The sequence below is a fragment of the Triticum aestivum genome, chromosome 1B (assembly GCF_018294505.1).
Source record: "Triticum aestivum cultivar Chinese Spring chromosome 1B, IWGSC CS RefSeq v2.1, whole genome shotgun sequence".
NCBI lineage: Eukaryota > Viridiplantae > Streptophyta > Magnoliopsida > Poales > Poaceae > Triticum > Triticum aestivum.
The window spans coordinates 261,331,727-261,357,439 of NC_057795.1; the positions used below are offsets into that span (position 1 = coordinate 261,331,727).

Sequence of the window (25,713 nt, forward strand, 5' to 3'; positions counted from 1 at the left end):
AGTGGATGTGTGATTGGACTTGTTTTTGAGTGTTTCCCCTTGTGATTTCTCTCCGTTCTTCCCCGTGTTCTTCGTGTTCCTCGTAGGGATCCGCTCCAATCGTGAAAGATCAGCCTCTAGGGTTCTACCCTACATCAGATTCTATAGGGGCTTTGTGAGAGATTTCAGCACCATTGTTGCACCTCTCAATGAGCTTACAAAGAAAGATGTGCCTTTTTTGGGGGGTACCGCACAGGAAGAAGCCTTCACGGTATTGAAAGATAAGTTGACACGTGCTCCTTTACTCCAACTTCCTAATTTTAATAAGACTTTTGAGCTTGAATGTGATGCTAGTGGAATTGGATTAGGAGGTGTGTTATTACAAGATGGCAAACCTGTTGCATACTTTTCTGAAAAGTTGAGTGGCCCTAGTCTGAATTATTCTATTTATGATAAAGAATTATATGCTCTTGTTCGGACTTTAGAAACATGGCAACATTATTTATGGCCCAAAGAATTTGTTACATATTCTGATCATGAATCTTTGAAACATATTAAAAGTCAAGCTAAACTGAATTGTAGACATGCTAAATGGGTTGAATTCATTGAGGCTTTCCCTTATGTCATTAAACACAAGAAGGGTAAAGAAAATGTTATTGGTGATGCATTGTCTCGTCGTTATACTATGCTTTCACAACTTGACTTTAAAATATTTGGTTTGGAGACCATCAAAGATCAATATGTGCATGATGCTGAATTTAAAGATGTATTGCAGGATTATAAAGAAGGGAGAACATGGAACAAGTTCGTCGTTAATGATGGATTTGTGTTTCGTGCTAACAAGCTATGCATTCAAGCTAGCTCCGTTCGTCTTTTGTTGTTGCAGGAGGCGCATGAAGGAGGATTAATGGGACACTTTGGCGTGAAGAAGATGGAGGATGTACTTTCTACACATTTCTTTTGGCCAAAGATGAGACGGGATGTTGAGCATTTTATTGCTCGCTGCACTACATGTCAAAAACTAGGTCATGACTCAATCCTCATGGTTTATATATGCCTTTGCCTGTACCTAGTGTTCCTTGGGAGAATATATCTATGGACTTTGTTTTAGGTTTACCTCGAACAAAGAAGGGGAGGGATAGCATATTTGTTATCGTGGATAGATTCTCGAAAATGGCACACTTTATACCATGTCATAAAAGCGATGATGTTGTTAATGTTGCTGATTTGTTCTTTCATGAAATTATTCGCTTGCATAGTGTGCCAAATACTATTGTTTCGGATCGTGATACTAAATTTCTTAGCCACTTTTGGAGATGTTTATGGGCTAAGTTTGGGACTCTTTTTAGTACTACTAGTCACCCCCAAACTGATGGACAAATTGAAGTAGTCAATAGAAGATTGTCTACTATGCTTAGGGCTGTTTTGAAGAATAACAACAAAATGTGGGAAGAATGCTTGCCTCATATTGAATTTGCTTATAATCGGTCGCTGCATTCTACTGCTAAGATGTGCCCTTTTGAAATTGTGTATGGTTTCCTACCTCATGCACCTATTAATTTGTTGCATCTTTCATCTTCAGAGAAGGTTAATTTTGATGCTAAACAACATGCTGAATTGGTTTTAAAAATGCATGAGTTAACTAAGGAAAACTTTGAGCGTATGAATGCTAAATATAAACTTGGTGGAGATAAGGGTAGAAAACATGTTGTGTGTGCACCTGGAGATCTTGTTTGGTTACATTTACGTAAGGTAGATTTCCTGATTTGCGCAAATCAAAGCTAATGCCACGTGCTGACGGAGCTTTTAAGGTGTTAGAGAAAATAAATGATAATGCATATAAACTTGAGCTGCCTGCAGATTTTGGGGTTAGTCCCACTTTTAACATTGCAAATTTGAAGCCTTATTTGGGAGAGGAAGATGAACTTCCATCGAGGATGACTTTATTTCAAGAAGGGGAGCATGATGAGGACATCAATACCATTGTTACACTCACATCCCCTGCTGCTATACATACAAGACCAATTACTAGAGCTCGTGCACGCCAATTAAATTACCAGGTACTTTTGTTTCTTGGTAATGATTCTAATGTTCATGAGAATCTGATGCTGCCTAAATTGGATACATTTGTTATGCTTAGAAATGAAGGGCCTAGCTTGGAGAAGGATGAACATTGGAGAAAGAACAAGCATGAAGATGATGGCATGCGCAAGGGGAACAAGAACGGAGTTACAAGTATGATTTCAGGACGTTGAAGCCATAATAATGAGTGCATGAAGCCTTGGACGAAATATACAAGATGCTACTTCATAATTTTCGTCCACGGGCTATTCTAGGTGCTGCGCCACCTTATTATTGGGCCAGGCCCATGTAATTTTGAAATACTTGATTATAGGATATTTTTAGAGTCCGTATGTGTGGGGAAACAAGAGATAGGGTTGGTTTCGGACCCCTCCCCCAAGGGCCACGAAATTCCCCCCTCTTCCTCCATATATACAGCCCTTAGGGCACCGTCTAGAATTTGGGTTTTGTTTAGATTAAAAGTTCGCCATAGCTGCAACTTCACGTACTTCGTTTGTGTTCAACGACCAGACAAAGACGTCACAGAACCCCACTTGATCAATAAAGCTTTCCTCTTTTATTCGTAATATCTAGGTTGCAATCTTAGTTTCTTGCTTCTTCTTCATTTACTTGCAAGAAATAGACCCTCGTGGTCAGGTTGACCGTGCTCCCGCGTGGTCAATAACCTCTCGAAGTTGGTTTAGCGATTGCTAAGGAGCGACGTCCTCGCACGCTCATAGTCGGATCGTCAAAGTCTACTCCATACAAAAACGATAGCCAGTATCTCATCGAAAGACGGGACACCTTTGCCTCTATCAATAACCCACTCGCGTGCTTCGACAACATGTCGGAGGCAAGATCCGGCTTGTACACTACTTGATATCCCCTTATTTCCGACGATGAAATTACCGTCGGATATTTTAGTTCACCCTCAAATCTAACATATAAACCACGCTAGAGTACCCGCCATTCCAGGGGCACTCCTCGCGCGAGACGTTTTTCACCGTAGGATGAATTCACCACAGTACTTTTTTGGCTGCTGGCAGCTGGTCAACCGTTGGCTTTTTCTCACATTAATGTAAGCATATAGAGAGGATGACGAGTGGGGCTCATTGGCTGTGGGGTCATGCGACCCATGTGAGTTTTCTCCAGTTTTTGGTACGCGAGGTGTGCAGCGCGTCCTTGCCAATCGTGGCCTGGGTAAAAGGAACCCTAGAGACCCCCGCGGCCGCCTCCCTCTTCTCGCGCTTCCTCCCCAAGCCCCACCTCGCCCCACGCCGCCCATCTCCGCCTCCTCTCTCACGTCCTCCCTGCCGCCATGGCCTAGACCACCCTCGTCATCGACCTCCCCAAGCCCCCTCTCTCTCTCTCTCTCGGGGGTGCTGCTGGTCGCAATCTGGACGAAGAAAAGGAGACCCCGGAAGAAGTTAGAGCGTCCTGGTGGTGGCTAGATCGATGCGGCCGACGGCGAGTGCCGGTGAGCGACGGGGAGGCCCCTACCTCTCTGCATCTTCTCCCAGGTTCCCGATCTGGAGCGGGTGGGACGGACGCCGGCGAGGCCAGCCCCCCCCTCACACGCAGGTACTCCCCCTCTCCCCGTTGTGCCCTCTCTCTCTTCTCTGACCCCTCTTTCTTGTTACACATAGGCAGCACACCATATGAATCAAAAGTTAATCACGTGCTTCTTGCCCCTCTCTCTCTCTCCCTCTCTTCACATGTACTCTCGTGGATTTAGTCAGATTTGATTTATTCTTGTTTCCTTTCCAGATTTAATTTCATCCTTGTTTCCAAGATCTTCCTATTCATAATCTATTAAATAATGACTTCTACATATGTATTTTATCATGTCTACTAATAATCTCATCACATTGCAGTTCATACATCAGTTTATTTTATCCCGTTTCCTTCAAGTATGTATTTAGGTTGTTCATTTTCCCTTTTTCAGATGTATGCCATGTATGTGTAGCCATGGTTCTGAAACACCCCCATTCCTTCTCTTCCTATCAATTTTCATTGATTCAGTTATTTGACTAAATGATAATATATGCCCCAGGGTTAATTAGTACCTAAAATGCTACCTTTGGTTTGTGAAAAAGATCTAGAGTGGCTTCTGCAGCTCCTGTTATGTTTCATTGATTCAGTCATGTAGTAGGATAGTTCCACTGGATTTTACTAAATGGTTTTGTAGCTTTACTTAGTGAAAATGCCTCAATTGGTTTCCGCAACATTGCTTGTCTGTTGGCAGCTGGAGCATACTTGGTACATGAGCCTTGCCGTGAGTGGTGGTGCAACGGTGACCTTGACGAGCAGGGCAATGGCCAGACACGAGTAAGACACCAAAGATGACTGGAAGCACTCAAAAAAGTTTACCACGCTGGAGCTATGTCAGGTACCTACTGTTCTTTTGTGTTGTGTGTTTTCTATTTCCCGTCAGAAACTCATTCCATAATCAATTTGCAGGTTGTACGAGGGCAGTTAATGAATATACTTGCGACCCTTTTACTCTCAGGTAAATCACTAATTATTACATGATCTTTCATAGTTGAAGTACCTACCAAAGGTAGTTATTTTATCCTTCTAACACGAGCAATGAACATTTTTTGCCATTAATTATGGTCACATTATTGCTTCTTGGTTAAAAAAATTCAGTAGAGGGTTGTAGCTATTTGGAGTGCAGAATTATTAAGTACAGAGCAAGGATTCCAATTGGTCATACATGAAGTGATACTCTTGCAAGAGCTATGCAATTAAAGTTCATTTAATTACAGTTTCACCACACTATGAAAAGGGTACAACCTACCAATCTTGAGAGCATTAATGTAACAACTTTTTGTAGCTTAGAAATCCAATGGAAACTAATAAGGTAAATATGCTTCTTTCTTGCAGACTTGCAGTTCTGTTTTATTCATTACCCTACTGCAAGCTCTTGGTCGTATACTGTATATAAGTAAATTGTCTTTGCTTCTTGGTCCAAGGGACAAAATTGCTGAATGATTTTGGCATCTCCTGATTTTCCTTCTCCATGGTTTGCCATGTTCTGTGGTCTGAATTTAGTTTCTTTTTCTTTGTCTAAATTCTGTGCAAATTCATGGAACCCACACTGTTTGCAAGTTCGGTTTGCCTTTTTCCTTTAAAGATTTGTACTGCTCTATTTTTTTTTAATTGTTGAGGCAACAAAATACCCCTTATGTCATGTATGCTTCTTTGATAGCAGTTTATTAAGTGCTTATACCATAATATCTCTGATATAAGTACTCTAATTATAATAGTAGCAATCTAAATTTATTATTGGCTTGAAAATAAAATATTTGTGAGGATAGAAAGGAAATATCAGCTTCACTCTGCATTTCTTATAGATGTACCTAGGAGAAATGCAGAATTAAGAAGAGCTATTTTCAGAACACCACTATCTATATCTCTATATATATGCGGAACTCAAAACTCTTTTTGAAGATGGATGGATGAACTTGATCCCTGTCCATCTCTGCTTTTTGTCGGTACATGATTGTGCACCTCCTATGCCTACTTAATTGTGTGTTCATTTTGTTAATCAAGAAGCATATGATTTTATGGCTGGGTACGTTGAAAATATATAAAACCTTTCTTCTTTTGGATAATCTGTTTCCCTTTCGCTAATCTTTGTTACTTGCCTACACATCTATGCATACTATTCACTACTGCTACCAATCCCATGCTTGTTTGTTCAGATACTTGAATGGTGGAACATGGCTTTTGTTCGATGGCGATTTTCCATTCTTTGTATGTGTTGCATTCTTTTGTCCAAAAGTAGAGATGTACTTTCTTCAAGAAGAAAATGCTAAGTCTTTTACTAGCAAAGATGTCGATCTTGCACATTTAGCTCTCTACGCACAGTCTCACTATCATCTTGTGTAGTTTATTTATAGGGGTTGAATACAGAATTTTAGCCCTCCTATTTTAGAGTATGAATCGGAATCTAAATCAGCAATTGTAAAAATGATCAGTAATTGTGCTTACTTTTCAGACTCTCCTCCTTTTCTCGCTGCTGAACCCCTGCCATCATCATGTCCACTCCGCGCCCGCCCCGTGCTCGACGTGCACATCCTGAGCCCCGCGCCCCCTTGGCTCTCTCCTCTCCCTCCTTGTCGCCAACCCTAAACATTTTCCCTCTCCACCCTACAGCCGCCTCCCCTAGCTCCTCGTCCCCTTCACTCAGTCCATCCCTCATCATCTCGGATCCAGCGGATCTGAGGCGTGCGGGTGCGGAGGCGAGTTTCTCCGGCGGCGGCGGCGGCGGTCACCTGCAGGCAAAGGGCGGTGGCCGCACTCGATTTGATCTGCAGGAAAGATAGAACATGAGGAGAGAGAAGGAAGGAAAGGTGGAACGCCACCATGGGCGAGGAGGGGCAACATGGTCTTCGTGGTGGGAATGGAGGAGCAGAGGAGGATGGAGGTGGGTGGTGGGAGCAGAGTAGCAGGAGTTCCAGGTCCAGGCGACGCTCGTGGAGTGGAGAAGCTCGTCGTCCAGCATCACCATCCCCAATCTAGGTTGCTCCCCACCCCCCTCCTCCCCCCAGTTATTATATCCCAGTTCTCTGATTCTGTGATTTTGATTTCTCAATTTGTGTTTTTTCAGATCTGAGATAGAAAAGAAGAGAAATAATCTTGTGGAATTTCTTATCTGAGATAGAAAAGAAGAGAAAGATCTTGTGGAAGAGCTTGACGAAAAAGAAAGGGGTGAATCATCTCTTCTCCCAATCATGTTTGTTTCTGCATTTTCATTTTTATGTTATATATGGTTTGCTCAATCCCTATTTGTTGCTCCCCTCCCCCCTCTTCCTCCCCCAGTTATTATATCCCAGTTCTCTGATTCTGTGATTTTGATTTCTCAATTTGTGTTTTTTCAGATCTGAGATAGAAAAGAAGAGAAATAATCTTGTGGAATTTCATATCTGAGAAAAGAAGAGAAAGATTCTTGTGGAAGAGCAGCTTGACAAAAAAGAAAGGGGTGAATCATCTCTTTCTCCCATTCATGTTTGTTTCTGCATTTTCATTTTTATGTTATATATGGTTTGCTCAAATCCTATTTATATTCAACTTCTTCGAACCATCTATTTTTCTTGCACTAGAATATTGCAAAGGGAAAATTTATTTACAAAGCTTGTCATTTTGATCTTGTGTAGGGGCACAACTGTACACCACCATGAACAGGTTGTTTCATCGCTACAACTCATATAGCAAGCTATGCCAGTATGGCAATATCTGATAGTACGGCTGCTCACGTTTCCAGGGGCAACACTCACATTTACCCTCCAAAATTCAACATTTTCATATTTTGAGGAGCTTCAGTACGTTTGCTCACCGATGAACTAGAAGTTGTTTTGTGTACTGCATGATTGAGGAAGTGCTATTGCAGATCAAAGGTGAGCCTATTCTATTTTCTTTCTTCAAGCTCAGGTGAAGGTTTATCTCCTCTTCACTAATGTTAAATCTTTATCACCGCATTGATTAGTTGGTAGAAGCATCTGCTGGGAATCAAGTGTTACATGGCTGTGGGTGACAAGGTATGCTAAGGCCATCTGCTTTATTGTGACTTAAGAGACTACAATACTCTAGGGTATCCTAAGGTTTTATTTCAATTATACGATGAGCATGGGTCCCATAACATACTCAAATAGTTAGAAAATCTGAAACACCTCTTAATTTGTTCGCTAGCAGTATGAATCAGAGTTGGGTACTTTTAGCTGTTGTGGGATGAGAATATACATATAATTGTTGGTGCTTTTGTGTTCATTTATACTAAGAAGACTAGGCCCGTCAGGGTATGATTTACCTGGGTTTTTTGGATTTTTTTACTGCCTCTAATGATTTACGCGTGTTACCAGGGACGCACAAGAACTACTTACGTGTGAACGTAATGATCTTCTCTGTTCTCTCTAGAGCGTTCGTGACCTCCACCTCTTTGACCGCCCACCGCTTTGACTGGGCTATCTCTGTCTCTCCCAAAAATTCTGGTTCAATCCCGTGTCGTGGCTCTACCGATCTATGTGCGTATAAAAAGCCCCCCGTGGCGTGGGTCTCTCCAGTCACGGCTGTGCCCAAACCGCTCCTCACCAATAGACCCATCTCTCCTGATACTGCCCTCTAGCCTCCACCCGAGATACCACGGCGCGCTACGTCGCCGCTCCGGCTGGCCGGCCGAGAGGTGCGTGCAGGCAACAACATGAATCAGGAGAGCTGCGTACCATCGCCTCCTCATGGATCTTCCTCGGTTCCGGCTCCCTGGCCTGAAGGCACAGATAAACAGCGGTGGCCTTTGTGTGGTCCAAGGGGGCAAACCTGCAGCTGGTGGCGAATAGCTCGCTGCCCTGCTGCTCTCCATCCTAATCGGCTCCCCTCATCCTTCCCCAGGTTCGCTCCGGCTGCCGGTCCCCTCCATCTACCCCATGGCCGATGTTAAAGAAATAAACACATGATGTGCTGAATAGCTGACATACAGAGGAAATGCTACAGCTTGACGATTGTTGCAGAACTACATCATTTTTAGGTATTTAGTGTTCCTTTTGTGATAGTTTTCTCTCCTATAAAAGTAAAATGAATCATTTTTAATTCTTTGAACAAGGTTGCCAAAAGTAGGGCGCTCAGCCGTTGAGGCATTATCACATTTTTAAGAAGCTTCGCAAAATCTGCTCTTATACTAAAGAAATCTAATGTAGGTTTGTTGGCCTTATTGGGTACTGATATGCTGAACACATGATATTAAATATACAGTGAAGTGGGTATGTTTATACTATCTACACAGGATTGCCATTTTCTTGAACTGTTGTTGGGATTATCATGGATTGGGATGCATTATGATAATAAGATATTAGGTATTGATATATGATCTGTATGTCACACTTGACTTCATCATCCTTTGTTTTCAGATCTATTCTTTAGGCATACACTAATGTGGTAGCTTGGGTCATATTCTGTAGCTAATTTAGTCACCACAATACTCGGGTCCCCCCCCCCCCCGACTTTCAATATAAAGAACTTCCACTTGCCATTTCACATGATAAACACTACATTCTATTTATTTATGGCCCAAAACTTATTATTTGTGGATAGCCACAACTGAGGTCTTGAGTTTTTGAGTATCATAGAAGAACCACGTTCCTTTCGCAGCGATAGATCAACATTTGACCCTTTTTTAGCTATTATAGGAAGACTAAGATGCACAAAATCAACCTGTGTTAGGCCAATGGTCCTTTCCAAATGTGAAATCTTGCATGCGTTATTTATCAATTCCAAAAGGTGATGGTTGTGTTATTACGTTGGAAAAGAGGTACTTGTACAGTTTTGCTACTGATTTTGACCAAGGGTTTTTCGGCTCTCATCTCTATATGAATATGCTTTTTTCAGGTTAGTGGTTTAGGAGTTCCTGCCAACACTGGCTTTTGGAATTTATCCTCGCTTCATCAGTTGGGATTTCTGTACAAAACTAAGATAATTTATTTTGGTGCTTGCGATGAGTATTAGATAGAGGGGTGATGCACACATACTTCACCCAGTGTATCTGTTCATGTATGTTGTTAATTGACTAATTAGACAAAAAACCTCTATCTGTATGGTGTTTGTGATGATGCTATCAATTCACCAAACACTAAAATACCGGGTTGTGCTTTTCAAATCTAGCAAATTAATTCTCTATTGCTTCTTGTCCAAACAGAGGTATTAGATCTATTCTGTGCCATGAGTCTTACTGTCAAAAAATTATATAAGCCGCGCTAGATGATTATAGGTAGCTCATATCAAGAACTTTGTTTTAGCAGCACAATTCGGATAAATTTGCACTTTTTCACCAACGAACAAGGTGTTACATACCAGATCAAAGATTGAAGCCAGGCTGAACATTGCGATCCTACAGATCTGCCAAGTGGTTCCTCATGAAATAGATAGTAGTGCCGTGAAAGAACACTACCTAATGCCATCTTCTGAGAAAGCTGGACATGCAAAAATTGACAGTGTTGGACATTTCTCTTTGTAGCAACGAATAAATTCATTGTATTACTGTATAGCCATGGTGGCAATCTTTTTTGGATAACAAGAAACAATTTGCTTCTCATCAGAGATAATATTGCAGTCTATCAGAAAAAATGTTAGCTATTTAATTAAACAGAAAACTCTGTCACTCATAGCAACAGATGATAAACTATCAGACTACCTGATAGAAAAGCAAAATTGCCACATTATTTAGAACATTTCTCTAATTTTGAGATGGCCAACTACTAAATTTTTTAGAAATTTGCCATGTGTTAGATAATATGGCGAACTTGTATAAGAAATCAGGGATACACATGGCAACCTTTAACCAATTTGTCCTATAAAAATTTGCCATGCATCGGTCAAGCTCCACATCGGGCATGTATAAATGGAAACAAACAAAGTTTACTAGGATTCGCGATTGGGGATGAGTAAACACTGGAGCACATACACAATAAAAGGATTGCTAAAAAAATTGCAATCTGCGGGACACTGGATGGCAGATGAAAATAAAAGGAAGCAACATAAGATGGGACGAGGAGCAAACCTTGTAGTGTAGGGGCATCTGGCTGTTCCCAAGGCCCTTGCGCTTGGTGTGGTCGCCGTGATGGCGCCCGTGACGCTCCGGCCCAGCGCGCACACGAACGAGTCGCTACCGCCGCCTGAGGATATGGTGGTTGTTCCCAGCGAGGAGCAGCAGCAGCTCCCGCCAAGGCGCCAGCTAACCAACCGGATGTGCTCGCTCGGCCCGAAATTTCCAATTACAGAGCCCAGGATAGCGACTTGGCTCGTCGTGCACCCCGGCCTCGCTCGCCCCGGAGCGTGGTCACCGATTCGTCACCTCGCCAGTACAAGGACCCAGAGGGCGACCACATGCTCCTCTGTGAGTTCAAGAACAAGGCGGCTCTGATATTCTTCGACGAGGACCTCCTTGCACAGGTGCGCGCTGTCGGCCGCTGATGCCGAGCAGCCTACACGCGCCTAGCCCTGCCGCGGCACGTCGAATCGAGACCAGCCATGGCTGCCACTGGTCCTCCGCGGCCGCCGTTGTCGCTTTGAGTGGAAGGTGGACGAGCTGCGCGTAGCTTGAGCAGGTCGGGCTTTGGGGGATGCGTGCTGCCGTCGGACGCCGGAAGCAGCTGTCCCACGCCGCAAGACCCGCCATGGCCGCCGCGAGCAGATCGGTGTCGCTGCCACATCTCCTCTGACTCTCAGTCACTGGAATGGATAAGAGACGGGTAGGGGTTGGGCGAGTGGGTGAGGGGAGCTGCATAGAAAACGGTTGTCCGTGTGGTTTGTTGTAACTTGTAAAGTCGCGAACGTTTTCACACTTTCACGGGCTAATGTGTCAACAAGCAAGCATCAAACTTTGTGAGTGATCAGACGACCGTAGACTACCTATGCATGTACGGAGTACCAACTTTTTTTAGTGCTCCAACTAGATATACATTTTTCTTGTATAAACTACTTCCTCCATTTTCAAATATTTGTCTTTCTAGACATTTTAACAAGTGACTACATACAAAGCAAAATGAGTGAATCTACACTCTAAAATATTTCTACGTATATTCGTATGTTGCCACCCATTTGAAATCGAACATATAAACCTGCCTACACTACCCGCCATTCCAGAGCAACCGTGTGCGCTGAGCTTGTTGGACCGAACGATTCTTTTCCTTTAGCGAGGTTTTTGGCTGCTGGCAACCGGTAAACCATTGGTTGTTCTCCACGTTCATGGCTGTATGTAGACATATTGGCCGCTACATCCCCTCAGCCCATGGCTTCCAGCGCATCCCCTCCCTGCCCCCACCTCTCCTCCTCTCCTCGCTTCCTCCCAGATTCATCTTTGATGGTGGCGGCGGCACTCGATTCGATCTGCAGGAAGGAAAAGGAGGTGCGACGGTGGATGAGAGAGGGTCACCGGCCGACGTTGATCTGCGTCGGCGGCGCGACCTAGAGGTTTGTGGCGGGTCGATCCGCTGGATTGGGGCTGTCATCCCCGTGGATGAGGATGCACATGGTGCTACGTGGCGGGTGTGTTCGATGACGTGGAGGCGCTGTGGTGTGGCGTACAACGTCAAGGGGGAGGTGTGCAGAGGAGTTCCGCGGCGGTGACACCATGGATACGGCGTCAATGGAGAGGTGTGCAGGGGGGTTCCGCGGCGCCGCCGCCATGGATCCGCATCCTGGTCGTGACCTTTGCCCCCACGCATGCTGGCCGGCCCACATCGCCCCTGGATGGCATGGAGGCCGTCCATGACACCGCCGATGTGCCGCTCTTGGATGCCGAGGCCGGCACTGCTCCAAAGACATCGACGACGCCACCGAGGCGCAGCAGATCATATCAAGGCTGATGTAATGTGCTTCCAAGATCAATATTTTGTCTTGCTTTCCTTGAATGTAATACCACTGTCTTCATACTGTTTTTAAGAATCTTTTACGTGGGGTTTTATACATTTTCCTATTGCTTTTTATGGAGATGTTGTTTGGAATTTAGGCTTTTATTGGGTTGTGAGTTGATATGAAGTCCTATGACATGTTTCAAAGAATTAGTTCTACATACAGTATAGTGAAAGTTCATGTGTAATGTAGAGTCTGAGCATGAACTGATGTTTGCAGTAGGGAAGTTTGTTGGCCGCATCTCATGGTTCTTTTCAAGGTGCCTTTCGTTTCAAGGTCACCACAAAGCAGCGCCTGGTTCTCATCGTGCATTGCCTTTAGATGAACCATCGACAGCAACTAAGGTCGTATCTAAATATCATCTAGCATTCTAAGGACTACTAATCAAGCTCTGTAATAGGATGAAACCTTCCTCTGTTTTTCGGCCATGCTATCTCTGCTGCTTTTGAACAGCTACCACCTATACTTTACTTATATAACCTTTGCTGTTGTTCCTCATGAAATTATTAATATGCATAATGCCACCCTTATCTATAATTATCTGTTTTTACTACTTTCTGTGTTCCAAACATCGAGTACTCACCAGCAACAACAAATATGCTAAGCAAGGAAGAGGCATGCCCTAACTGGCAGCGTCCACCTTCCAACCAAGGGATATAGCACTATCATTTAGCATAGACTGTTCCAGGAGAAACAGTAATCATGAACAAAGACAGTAACCAGCAGTAAGTACTCATTATTTTGATCTATGACTGAGTTTTCCTATCACCACTCTTGCAATACTTGGCTTGTTGCCGGCCTTTGCGCCATTTGGCGCAACGGGTCATCTAGTAATATAATAACCGACGATGAACCGTCGACCATCCTCCGTCGGTTATGCTTCGTCGGCCATTACAATATTAGCCGACGGTACCGTCTGCTAATATATTTGCCTACGGTAATAAACGGACGGTGTGTCGTCGGAAGTATGTGGCACACCAGCCAGCTAGACGATGCTCATAGCCGACGGTTCCCCGTCGTATATTTATTTTTCTTACAGTTATCGTTTCCCGTCGACAATTGTAATACTTGACAGTATATTTGACCGTCGGCAGTCGTAATAGTTGATGGTATATTTGACCCATCGGCAATTGTTATAACCGAGAGGAGAACTATGCCGTCAGTTATTATGTTTGCCAACTGTGCATACGCCCCATCAGAGATTCTATTAGTCAAGAGGGGCGCCAACAACATCAATTTGTTAATTCGCCGACAGTCTAAAGTCCACATCAACGTATTGTGTACCCGAAAGTGTAGTGTACATTGCATAGCACAAACATACTAGTTTTCCATGCAGTACATAATGTAACTCAAGTTTACCACCTGATGCTAATTTCTATGATATCACTTTTTTTTAGTTCACACTCCTCCAAGATTTGTTCCAAGATTCTGTTGAATTGAGATAATTATTTGAAATCCAACAGATAACACAAACAAAATAGAAAAATGCATTAATACATTGAAATTCTGAGACAATGGAACAAGTAAATGAGAATATAACTAGCTTCTAGTTACATTGTATATATTATCTAGAGAAACAAAATAAGATTGTGAAGTCTTCACACTAAGCTTCAGAAATACACTTCTTCAAAAGACATCAACTTGCTACAGTTTCACCATAATTCATGATCCGCATTAGGGAACAACACAAATATGTCAACAAAATAATGAAAGTTGAAGAGGTCAGCATGCACAGGTGAATATTAATATGATTAACAAGCTATGGCAAAACCTGCAGCAAAAAAATCATATGTATATACATTAAAAATTAGCTCATACGGTAGAGATGCCAGATGCCCACAAGAAAAATGGCACCTAAGCACAAGTTCCCTTACTATAGTATGCGTTCAGAGTATAGTTATTGCAGTATGGACGTTCAAGTACAGTTCTTATAATCGAAGGATATTTGACATTAGTATATAAAGTACGCTTCAACTCATGCATCTGCAGGTCAAGGATTCCCCCTCCCTTACTAAGTCATAGATAATGTCATGTTCAGCAACAGTTTCAGGCTACCTAAAATAATTTGACGGTGGCTAAAAGCCATCAGAAATGCTTATGCAGTAGCACCTTTCAAACGTGAGTACACCTAAATGCTCATTACAAATCTAAGCACAAAGATACGGGCTCAGTGCCAAACGTGAGCAAACAAAGTGACACACGTTCTTGTATTTTTCAAATTCAGAGGACAAAAATCAACAAGAGTGGCATTCACACTAACCGCTATGAGAGAATGTAGGCCAACTATGCACATCAAAGAGATTCTTACCAGTTACCATGATGGCTCCGTCGTTGAGGCCACTGTCGGCAAGCGTGCAGTCGACATTGTCTAGCTCACCACAGAGGAAGATGAAGTTTGCTGGAGCTCGACGACGACGGACGTCCAAGTCGTCAATGCAGGGGTGCCAACTCTGCATAGTCCAACTCCGATCACTAGTCAAGCTCGAGGTCAGCTACCGTGTGAGCTGCGAGAAGTTCGTACAACCTGAACAAAGATGCAGAAAATGAGAAAGAAATGAGGAGAGGAACCTGCCGGAGTTCCAAGAGAGGGATCAACCGAATCTGCGTGGCTGCCGGCCCGAGATGAGCCTACACCAGATCTGATGGCCGACCTCTACTCATGGATACCATCGTGCTCAGGCCACCAGATCCCGTCAGTCCTCCGTCATTGCCGCCCCTGTTGGTGATGGTGGAGCTCAAGGCCATCGGATCTATGGTAGGCGCGCGCCGGCTCTGCCCACACGTTGAGGTAGAGGTGGGCTAGTTAGGTGCCGGCTCTGCCGCGACGGTCGAGAGATCGTTGGAGAGAGGCGGGGGGAGGTGAGAGGGATGGATGGGAGAGGAAAACGTGCAGGCGCCGGCTCGGGAGAGATGGGGGGAATGAGGACGGGTGTGGACTACACGATCAGGAGAGGTGGAGAAAATTGCGAGGGAGTAGTTAGGATTTTGCTCGGTCGTGTGGCCCGACCTGGGCTGACTTCGTCTACTGAAGCTACGTTTGTGTGTCCATCGTTGAGCCAATGAACTTTTTTTGAGACGTGCCAATTATTCGTGTACAAGGAACGTACATAAAGAAAGTGTCAGACAAATCCTCAAAAAAAAAGTGCCAGACAATGATCATACGTAAAGAATCATACGCATAGATGGGTCTTTGTTTAATTTTGAAATACAAAAATCATCCTGGTTCTAATTCAGGATACTAATTAGTACTTGACTACACATCTACATTTAATAAAAACGTGGAGGCTAGGGTCCCTCGGTAGGAATATTGTCTACCACATTCTATCCCCGTTCCGAGTGTGTGTCTAGCGTTATCGGGGGGCGTGTAGAGGTGTGTCTCCGTCCGATCTTGCGAGATTCGGTCGGTGCAGGTCTTCGGTTGATTTGCTTGGATCCGGTGTTTGTTCGTCTTTGTTTGGGTGTTTACAGGTTTGATCCTTACGATCTACGAGTTTTTACTGCTCTGATGTGCTGGTCCTGTGAGCCCTTAGCACGACGACTTTCCGATTGTCTACTACAATAAGGTTTGCCCGGCTCCAACGGGGGAGGGGCGTCGCGTGCCTTCGGCTCGCTCCATTGCTTCTAGTCGTCGTTGGGTGGTCGGTCAATCTGATTCTATTTTTTTATTATCGTCGAGGTTCTTTGTACTGCCGTAATTTGAGATGAATAGATTGGAAATTTCTCGTGCAAAAAAAGTTACTAATTTATAGTAGGAACCCAAAAATAAAAATAAGAAAATAGCAAGTTGGTCCCGCACTTCTACAAAGAGGACCCTAGAATTCCTGAAAAAAAGAGGACCCTAATTAGAAAACACGATCCTATACAAGCATAGCCTCACCGTAGTCAAGGGCGACACCACTGGGATATCAAGACCTCTATGACTCCATGTCGCAGACTCTATGGAGAAGGAGTGATGCCTTCCTTTTACCTCCTTGGTCGGGAGGAAAAAAAGGGCCATCCTTGGGCTAGCAGACGTGGTGATGTGGTGGAACTGGACAATAGCCGATCACCGTAGCAGATGTTGAGTCGCTTCAAAGCAGCCACCATGGATGAACTCTACCCCGATGTAGAACTTCATGTTTTCCCTAATTTTTGTTTCCACCAGAGTGACCTTGTACGGGAAGGAGCATGGAGAACCTCCTGAGAAGGAACCAATCTAGCTTATTGAAGGAGCTTCCAGCGATGTGCGCCATAGAAGATGGCTAGTAACTAGTACCACCTGGACCACGAGCAACGTGAGCAACAAGCCACTACTCAGACACCTCGGCATCACACTTCACTTAGGCAAGACGCCATGCGCTCACATGGTGATGACCCAACGTCAACCTCTATATACAAGCCTATGCTGAGCATCTCTTTAATCCGGTCGACAACACCATCAGAGATGATAGGGAATTGGGCCGGGGACAAAGACCTCTTCTTGATGCTCAACATTGTGTTTGCTCGTGATACCTTGTCTAAGTGCACATTTTTTTCAAACATGTGAGTTATTTAAACCATCCTTTTGTATTGTTTTTGACTTATTTTTTAACCATCCTATTAAAGAAAAAAAATATAATGCAGTTACAATAGCAATGCTAGAACTAAAATTTTGAAATTTACTTATACGGAAATTATCTGGAATACAACCATTAATCGTTCCACACGTTTATAGCCACCCTCTGCTGAAACATATAACCGAGCGTGGAAGTCAACCGTCGGTTATTGCTATCCCCCGTCGGGTATTTAATCTAATAACCGATAGTGGCATATGGACCGTCGGTCATTTCCACTCATAGCCAAGAGTTTTATTTTGACCTTCAGCTATTAAATTTCACCGTCGGGTATTACATGTAGTCCCCGAGGGTAGAACAAAGAATGTCCGGTATTACAACAACCCGTCGGGCATTACATTGGATAACCGAGAGTTGGGTTTTCCCCATCGTTAAATTCAGAACACCGTCGGTTATTAGGGGTCATACCGGTGAGTTGACAATAACCGTCGGACACTACCACCACCGTCGGTTATTATAGTAATGGCCGACGGCCCGTCGACTATTAGATTTCATCGTCGGAAATTTGGGGATTTCTAGTCGAGGTAAAATTGAGTTCCGGACGATTTGATGATTGAAGTATACTCTTCAGCACTCTACCACCCTTCCGTGAGCTCACCTACGGACTGATATATGGACAATAACATATAGAACAATGCACCATCCTTCCATTACAAACAAGAAAGAATACAGGTTCAGTCACGACACAAGGAGGAGGCTCTTCGTTGCATCGAGACCCAAGAATTCATGCTTTACATGGTCTATCACCCGTCCCGCTACCACCCTCACGTCTTCACCAACGGATGCATTATTCTAGAATCTTAAAGTACATAACAGTTCATCCTCACTCCGTTTATGCAGTCGAAAAATTATAGGTCATTCCGAATGGTGCAAGATGTCTCATTGGTGCGATCAGCTTACCTTGAAAGTTACATTCACGGTCTATCCCGCGTTGTTGTATCTATAAAATGGCCAGAATTTTGCCATAAAAACTCCATTGGAGCTCGTTGACCCAGTAAAACAATCACTACCAAAATTTGTATGCACCCGTAACCCACTCGCTGGCTTCGGCAACATGTCAGAGGCAAGATCTGGCTTGTAAAATTGAGTTCCAGACGATTTGATGATCAAAGTATACTCTTCCACCCTCTACCACGCTTCTGTGAGCTCACCTATTGTAGCGACCAGACCTCAAACAGTCTAGTCTCTATGCATCAGTGTCATCCCTGGATCGGTAATGCTGACACGCACAGTACTTGAGGATTTATAACAGAGTTTCAATCACACACTTATATATCGAATGTCTCAAAAGATAACTTATTACAATAATATGGCTTAAGGCCATCTAAAAACGATAACAGCGGAACGCTTGGAAGATAAAGTGAGTCCATCAACTCCAACGGCATAGCTGAGTGAAAGACAACGACCTATGGCACATTACTCGTCATCTGAAAAGTCTGCAATATGAAATGTTGCAGCACGAAATGGGCCAGCACATGGAATATGCTGGCAATGTAACACATAGAGTAATGACCAGAATAAATGCTATCACTACATGCATATTTGGCTGGTGGAAAGATCTATGGTTACAACTTTGCATAAAGCCAATTTTTTCCTATAACAAATGAAAAAACTTTATTTAACTATCACGGTGGTTGTTAAACATTGAGAAGGTTCCTCCAACTCAATCCCAATTAAACATCATCATTAAACCCAATCAAATTAATTTAGAGTGATGAGGTCAACATGATAATCCAAGAATCAGATACTCAAGATGGCCATAACCAGGGACACGGCTAACCATGATTAGTTTATACACTCTGCAGAGGTTTGCGCACTTTTCCCCACAAGACTCGAACACATCCATGATCGGACAGACACGGTCTTTCTGAAGCATTAACTCTCTACTCTGGGCACACAGTACCACCTACAACCCATTACATCTGCTAGTCTACCTCTTCAAGAGCTTCACGCAACTTACTAAACTGTGCCAGAGCCCATATTGGCTTACGGCTGCGCACAGAAGTTTCCAGCATGAATAATCTTGCGATCCCTTTGAGCCTGGGTAGCGGACCATAGGATGATCACACGGGTACTTGGGATATCCTAGGACAACACTGGATTCTCCAGGTGGCCTGACAACCACTGGGTACTCCAGGGTGCCTCGAGCAATCCACCCAGATGTGTATTTCAGTAGCCACCTTAAATTAACCATTAATTAACAATACTCGCATCTGTCATGGATACACTCACCCAAACCACGTCTACGAGCATAGCATAGCAATATAAGCATAACGTAGAAGTAATTCCAAAGGATTGATAATAAACAGGGCAATAGGTTCTATCTCATCATCTACTTCCCAAAACCCACATGTTAAATCAGATCCTAACCATGCAATGTTTGAGGGTTGATCTAATGCAATAGAACTGGGAAGCAAAGAGGTATGATCAAAGTGTTACCTGCCTTGCTGATGATCCGCAAAACCTAGAGACTCGTAGTAGCACGCTTCGCACTCTGGGTACTCTATCGCAAACAAACAATAACATACAATAAGCACTCAACTAGAAGCATGGGTAAAACTCAAATAAAAGATCTAACCAGAAAATTCAACTGAAGAACTCCAGTTTGCAAAAAGTATCAAATCAAATGGAACAATGAAACTCAAACTGCGAAGGAAACAAGATCTATTTACTAATCTAGACTAAAGTCGAATTTTACAGCACCAAAATCTTGTTCAAGTTGATTAAACAGAAAGAAGGCTTCAAGACGAAGATATAGGCGCTTGAATCACCTGATTGCGATAAACGAGCGAAAAGATAAACTAAAACGAAAATCAGGGCAGAGATCACGCTCGAAAATAATCGCAGAAAAACCCTAGAAAAAGAAAAACTGACGAACAGGCTAAAGAACAAACGTTCGCTGTGTGCGGCTAACGGGTGATCGTTAAAACTAACGTACAGACGAACGTCCGCTATTGAACTAAACCGGAAAAAAACAATCTAAAAAATAACCTAGGGTTTTGAAAAAAACGATCGGTTTTCACACGAAAACCGGCGGCGGCTTCCTCGGAGGGCGTGACGGCGGCGGCGGGTGGCGGCTCCGGCGATGGCGGGCGGGATCGGCGGCGGCGACGGGCGGCGGCTTCGCAGGAGGCGGCGGCATCGGCGGGCGGCGTCGGCAGCGGCTCTAGGGTTAGGGTTCGGGGGCGGCGGCGACTTGGGCTGGCGGGGGCCTCGGCCTCGGCTTATAAGGGCCAGACGGGTCGGAGTCCTTGGCGGACACGGCCCGGTAAGGTGGTTTTACCTTTTTTTTAAATAATTCCGTCGTGCAGAAAAAAAAAGAAATACTAAACGGACTCCAAAAATCCTGAAATAAATTTTCCCGTCCTCTAAAAATATAGCGGACTAGGTGAACATTTATTTGGGCCTCTAATGCAATTTTGAAAAACGCATTTTTTCCTAATTCAGATAAAATAACAAATAAACTCTGAATAAAACTCTTATTTGATTTTAATATTTTTCCTCCAATATTTATTTATTTTGAATAAGTCATTTTATCCCCTCTTTTTTATTTTCACATTGGAAACATTCGAAGAGGAAAAATAATTAAAACCAAATGATCCTCTTTCCAAAATTTGAGAAAACTCAAATATGAAAATAACGAAATCCCCAACTCTCTCCGTGGGTCCTTGAGTTGCTTAGAATTTCTAGGATCAACCAAAATGCAGTAAAATATGATATGCAATAATGATCTAATGTATAACATTCCAAATTGAAAATTTGGGATGTTACAAACCTACCCCCCTTAAGATGAATCTCACCCTCGAGATTCAGGTTGGCTAGAAAATAGGTGCGGGTGGTCCTTCCGTAGGTCTTCCTCTCGCTCCCAGGTGGCTTCATCCTCGGTATGGTGGCTCCACTGAAATTTGCAGAACTTGATAACCTTGCTGCGTGTGACTCGGCTGGCAAACTCGACAATCTTCACTAGTTTCTCCTCGTAGGTCAAATCACTATCCAACTGAATCTCTTCCAGTGGCAATGTATCCCTCTGAGGAATATCGGCCATCTCTGCGTGGCACTTCTTCAACTGGGAAACGTGGAACACATCATGAACTCCTGACAATCCTTCTGGCAATTCCAACTTGTAAGCAACTTCTCCCATACGCTCCAAAACTTTGTATGGTCCCACAAAATGTGGCGCTAACTTTCCCTTAACTCCAAAACGCTTAACTCCTCGAAGTGGGGACACACGAAGATACACTCTGTCTCCGACTTCGTAAACTGTCTCCTTGCGTTTAGAATCCGCATAGCTCTTCTGCCTGGACTGGGCTACCTTGAGTCTATCACGAATCAGTATAATCTTCTCTTTAGACTCTTTAATCAAATCTGGTCCAAATAACTGATAGTCTCCAACTTAATCCCATAACAACGGTGTTCTGCACCTTCTTCCGTACAAATCTTCGAAAGGGGCCATCTTCAAACTGGCTTGATAACTGTTGTTGTAAGAGAATTCTGCATACGGCAAATTGTCGTCCCAACTAGATCCATAATCTAGCGCACAAGCTCTCAACATGTCCTCCAGAATCTGATTGACTCTCTCGGTCTGTCCATCTGTCTGTGGCTGAAAGGCTGTACTGAACTCTAGCCTGGTACCCAAAGTCTCATGCAATTGATTCCAAAACTTTGAGGTAAACTGGGTTCCTCTATCTGATACAATGGTCCTCGGAACTCCATGCAGACATACGATCCTGGTCATGTATATCTTTGCCAACTTAGCACTAGTGTAAGTGGTCTTCACCGGGATGAAATGAGCTACCTTCATCAACCGATCGACTACAACTCATCTCGAGTCATAGCCTGAACAAGTCCTGGGCAATCATGTGATAAAATCCATGCCTAGCTTATCCACTTCCATTCGGGTATCGGCAATGGTTGTAGCAAACCTGCTGGCTTCTGATGCTCTGCCTTTACTCTCTGACATACATCACATACTGCTACATACTCTGCAATATCCTTCTTCATTCCGGTCCACCAGAAACTGTCCTTCATATCCAGATACATCTTGGTGTTTCCTGGGTGAATCGAATACGGCGAGTCATGGGCCTCCTGCAGAATCAACTTCCTGATCTCGGGGTCATTAGGCACATATACGCGATCCTCAAACCATAAGGTATCGTTCTCATCCTCACAAAATCCTTTAGCCTTCCTTTGCTTATCCTTTCCTTTATCTCGGCAATCTCCTTGTCCATCTTTTGAGCTTCTCTGATCTTATCCATCAATGTAGACTGAATTTCCAATGCCGCTACATAGCCTCTGGGAACTATTTCCGAACATATCTCGCGAAGATCCTCGGCTAACTCCTTGGGTAATCCTCTGGTCATGAGTGTATTGACATGACTCTTGCGACTCAACGCATCGGCTACTACGTTAGCCTTTCCAGAATGATAGTGCAACTTCATATCATAATCCTTGATGAGCTCCAACCATCTCCTTTGCCTGAGATTCAACTCCTTCTGTGTGAAGATATACTTCAAACTCTTGTGATCCGTGTACACCTCACAATGTTTTACTTACTTACTTACGAAGCCTTTTATCCCAAACAAGTTGGGGTAGGCTAGATATGAAACCCTTTCACGAGGACTTCCCAGGAGGTCACCCATCCTAGTACTACTCTCGCCCAAATGGGTTTCATACCCAAAAGACTGGCTAGTTTTTACGTTGGCTCGCCAAGCCTATCACAACCCTTAGATATGAAACCCTTTCACGAGGACTTCCTAGGAGGTCACCCATCCTAGTACTATTCTCGCTCAAATGGGTTTCATACCTATGGGACTGGCTAGTTTTTACGTTGGCTCGCCAAGCCTATCACAACCCTCCTCCTTTACCCGGGCTTGGGACCGGCTATGCCTAGAAGACATAGGCGGAGTTACACCTCACAATGATTTCCTATGAGAAAATGTCTCCATGTCTTCAACGCATGCACTACGGCTGCTAACTCCAAATCATGTCTAGCATAATTCAACTCATGGGGTTTAAGCTGTCGTGAGGCATATGAAATAACTCTTCCCTCCTGCATCAACACCACTCGAAGTCCTCAACGAGAAGCGTTGCAATACACTTCATAATCCTTGCGTTTATCTGGAAGAATCGACACTAGGGATGTAACCAAGCATTTCTTCAACTCCTGAAAACTGGCCTCACATTCTTAAGTCCATTTGAACTTGGTATCCTTCTTGGCGCAAGTTGTGAAACTCACGCTTCTTCATGGCCATAGCTCCTGCTGAAACATGGGCAGTGCGAAAAGCCTGCTGAAACTGATCCCATGTAACAGTGTCAATGGGGTAAGTGGCGGTGAAATTCTCCCACCATGTGCAGCAAAACGCACTCTCTCCGCATTTGTGCATCCTGAAGTGGTCAACTCCCTTCCAATCTTGCGGAGCCAATCATCTACAACAATTGGCTCGGTGCTATTGGAGAACACCGGCAGATTTAGCCTTAGAAAATGGGCTAAGTGATCAACAGGTGGTGGTGGTGGTGGGTTGTTGTTATTGTTGTTGTTCCCCTGGTTTTGATTCTGGACTAGTAGCTGCATCATGGTATTCTACTGCTGGATCAACTGAGTGAGCTCCGGTGGAAAAGCAAATCCATTGTCGCGTCTCGGAGGCATCTGATGGGTTTAGAAAAGGTGAGAAAATAGAATAGAATGAGGTCTAGAGGGAAAACACTACCCATATGCACATGAGACAAACACAATCATATCACTTCAATCAATTCAAACAAGGTCATACAATCGGTCTAACTATCATTACAAAAGTGCTCAGACTATACTATATACATGGGGGAATACTACTACTGATATGGTGGTCGTCTAGAAGTTTTAATCGGTGGAAGACTCCAAGATATCTGCTCTAGCTTCATCAACATAGTCATCATCATTATCGTCGGGGTCCATGTTGATGTCGTCGATGATGATTTAGTCCTCCAAACGAATGGAATCGTCGTCATCTCCTCCTGGCGCAGGGTCTCCCATGAATACTCCTAGCTTCTTTGTCAAATCGTCATTCTTCTCCACGAGTACCATCATTTCCTCCTCATATCCATCACGTGTAGACTTGAGTTCTTCCTCCAGCTCCGTGATCCTGGTCATTGCCTTCTTCAGATCTATCATGCCTACGCACATCTGGTTCTCCTGGCATCGAATGTGCTGGTTTAACTCCTGGATGAAAGCTGCAATGGACCTATCCCTCCGGGTGCTGATCATCTCCCATTGTTCATCTCGGCGCCCACAAATCTGGTAGATAGTATCCTTGAGATCCTTGTGGTAAACTTCTCCAATGCGTCCCATGGTGATGTGGGATGCCATGCTCTTTCCTAGACTCCAGGTTGGTGCATCAAAAGAAAACTCTATGGGCTCAGTGACTCGCATGAACATCGTTCCCGGAACTTGAACTCGAATCATCCAACGCTCCTCTTCTGGTAAAGTGGTGATGTAGGTCCCGGTGAAGCTTGGTATTCCGATGTTCAGGTACCTAGTAACTTCCTTCAAGTGTCGTCCAAAAGGTGTATCTTCATCCGGTTGTGTGAACTTGTTCCTTGGATCCGCTATCCTATAGAGTATAAAAGGGAGAGGAGTCAGAAATGAGAAGAGAAGAGTGACATATGGTTTTAGCTTAGTGGTCGTGTCCTACCGTCAGCGTGTGCTCTGATACCATCTTGTGGTGACCAGACCTCAAACAGTCTAGTCTCTATTCATCAGTGTCATCCCTGGATCGGTAATGCCGACACGCACAGTACTTGAGGATTTATAACAGAGTTTCAATCACACACTTAATACATCGAATGTCTCAAAAGAGAACTTATTGCAATAATATGGCTTAAGGCCATCTAAAACCGATAACAACGGAAGGCTTGGAAGATAAAGTGAGTCAATCAACTCCAACGGCATAGCTGAGTGAAAGACAATGACCTATGGCACCTTACTCGTCGTCCTAAAAGTCTGCAACATGAAATATTGCAGCTCGAAACGGGTCGGCACATGGAATATGCTGACAATGTAACACATAGAGTAATGAACAGAATAAATGCTATCACTACATGCATATATGGCTGGTCGAAAGCTCTACGGTTACAACTTTGCATAAAGCCAATTTTTTCCTACAACAAACGGATAAACTTTATTTAACTATCATGGTGGTTGTTAAACATTGAGAAGGTTCCTCCAACTCAATCCCAATTAAACATCATCATTAAACCCAATCAAATTAATTTAGAGTGATGAGATCAACATGATAATCCAAGAACCAGATACTTAAGATGTCCATAACCGGCGACACGGCTAACCATGATTAGTTTATACACTCTGCAGAGGTTTGCGCACTTTTCCCCACAAGACTCAAACACATCCATGATCGGAGATTCAAGACACAGTCTTTCTGAAGCATTAACTCTCTACTCTGGGCACACAGTGCCACCTACAACCCATTACATCTGCTAGTCTACCTCTTCAAGAACTTCATGCAACTTACTCAACTATGCCAGAGCCCATATTGGCTTGTGTTTGCACACGAAAGTTTTCAGCATGAATAATCATATGATCCCTTTGAGCTTGGGTGGCGGACCGTAGGATGATCACACGGGTACTCCGGGATATCCTAGGACAACACTGGATTCTCCAGGTGCCCTGACAACCACTGGGTAC

The 25,713-nt window shown here is 43.8% G+C and overlaps 4 long non-coding RNA genes across 5 annotated transcripts; 2 read left to right on the forward strand and 2 right to left on the reverse strand.

The window, feature by feature from the left end:
* The first annotated feature begins 3,318 nt into the window (after positions 1-3,318).
* On the forward strand, positions 3,319-7,013 carry LOC123118585 (uncharacterized). Of its 2 annotated transcripts, XR_006458144.1 has the most exons (5): positions 3,319-3,621; positions 4,286-4,429; positions 4,501-6,567; positions 6,656-6,756; positions 6,927-7,013. It is a non-coding gene; the product is annotated as an uncharacterized lncRNA (long non-coding RNA). The 2 variants fall into 2 exon arrangements; XR_006458138.1 differs by lacking the exon at positions 3,319-3,621 and having other exon boundaries at positions 4,072-4,429.
* On the reverse strand, positions 6,128-11,754 carry LOC123118574 (uncharacterized). Its single transcript, XR_006458128.1, has 3 exons — positions 10,592-11,754; positions 9,886-10,004; positions 6,128-6,356 (listed from the first exon to the last, which is right to left on the reverse strand). It is a non-coding gene; the product is annotated as an uncharacterized lncRNA (long non-coding RNA).
* LOC123118601 (uncharacterized) lies at positions 7,302-9,711 on the forward strand. Its single transcript, XR_006458155.1, has 3 exons — positions 7,302-7,442; positions 7,532-7,583; positions 9,424-9,711. It is a non-coding gene; the product is annotated as an uncharacterized lncRNA (long non-coding RNA).
* A 2,154-nt stretch (positions 11,755-13,908) lies between the features above and the next one.
* On the reverse strand, positions 13,909-15,427 carry LOC123089985 (uncharacterized). Its single transcript, XR_006442416.1, has 2 exons — positions 15,041-15,427; positions 13,909-14,968 (listed from the first exon to the last, which is right to left on the reverse strand). It is a non-coding gene; the product is annotated as an uncharacterized lncRNA (long non-coding RNA).
* Positions 15,428-25,713: the final 10,286 nt, after the last annotated feature.